Source organism: Octopus bimaculoides, chromosome 23 (assembly GCF_001194135.2).
Source record: "Octopus bimaculoides isolate UCB-OBI-ISO-001 chromosome 23, ASM119413v2, whole genome shotgun sequence".
Classification (NCBI taxonomy): domain Eukaryota; kingdom Metazoa; phylum Mollusca; class Cephalopoda; order Octopoda; family Octopodidae; genus Octopus; species Octopus bimaculoides.
The window spans coordinates 21,096,018-21,097,220 of NC_069003.1; the positions used below are offsets into that span (position 1 = coordinate 21,096,018).

The following is a 1,203-nucleotide window of genomic DNA, read 5'->3' on the forward strand; positions in this document are numbered from 1 at the left end:
GTGGCCGTTTTCGTGCGGGTGACACGTAAAAGCACCCACTACACTCTCTGAGTGGTTGGCGTTAGGAAGGGCATCCAGCTGTAGAAACTCTGCCAAATTTAGATTGGAGCCTGGTGTTGCCATCCGGTTTCACCAGTCCTCAGTCAAATCGTCCAACCCATGCTGGCATGGAAAGCGGACGTTAAACGATGATGATGATGATGATGATGATGATGATACACACACACACACACACACACACACACACGCAGAGTTTTTGAAGTGATGTCCAGATATTGTATATTTAGAATGATAAGGTAGTCAGAATGTTAGATGATTATATATATATTTTTATTTACATTTTATTTACAGTTTTAGTGCTTTCTTCTGTTATCAGATTTATCAAAAAGTGACTGAAAGTTGGATTTCTTGGCTCACATCAAAATACACAACTCCACTGTCACAACAGACATATTTTACAAAAGAAACAGACACACACCAATATTTGAATTTCTACTCTTGCCACCCCTCACACATCAAAAGAAACATCCCATACAGTATGGTGAGATGCATCTTCCCCATAGTAACTGTCCTGCAAATACACCAAATTAGACTTGATGAACACAAAAACTTCTTACAAGAACAAAATCACCCTGTGAAACTTATAAATAATGTAGTCTCGAAAGATTACAATGAAATTAGACATCACATAACTTAGGACTCCAAAAGAAAAAAATCAAGGAACATACTATTCCATTTATTAACTCATACAATCAGTATTTTCCACCTTATACTTGCTTGGCATTGTGGTTATAAACAAGGATCACCATTATGCAAACAATGTTGTTCATTCCCAGTCTTCCGTCAAAAACATGTCAGGTCACAGTGTGACTGGCAACAAGAAGGAAGGGCATCGGGCCATAGAAAATCCGCCTCAACAAAATTCCATTCAACCCATGCAAGCAGGGAAAAGTGGATGTTAGATGATGATGATGATGATGACGATGACGATGATGATAATGAGGGATAAGAGGCTAAGTTGACCTCAGCAAGTTTTGCACTCAGATTACAAGGAGCCTGAACAAACATTGCCAGGCAGTTTTATATATTTTTTTCTTTGCCACTCTTAAAATTTTTCCAATCTACCACACTAAATATCTGTGATAATATATAATAACTTAGTTACCCAACAAACACATAAATAATGCATACATACATCCTTCC

At 37.7% G+C, this 1,203-nt stretch overlaps 1 protein-coding gene across 3 annotated transcripts in view; it reads left to right on the forward strand.

Annotated features, from left to right (window-relative positions):
* Positions 1-1,203, forward strand: part of LOC106882480 (putative glutathione-specific gamma-glutamylcyclotransferase 2) — a 73,382-nt gene that overhangs the window by 66,950 nt on the left and 5,229 nt on the right. The window lies entirely within an intron of this gene.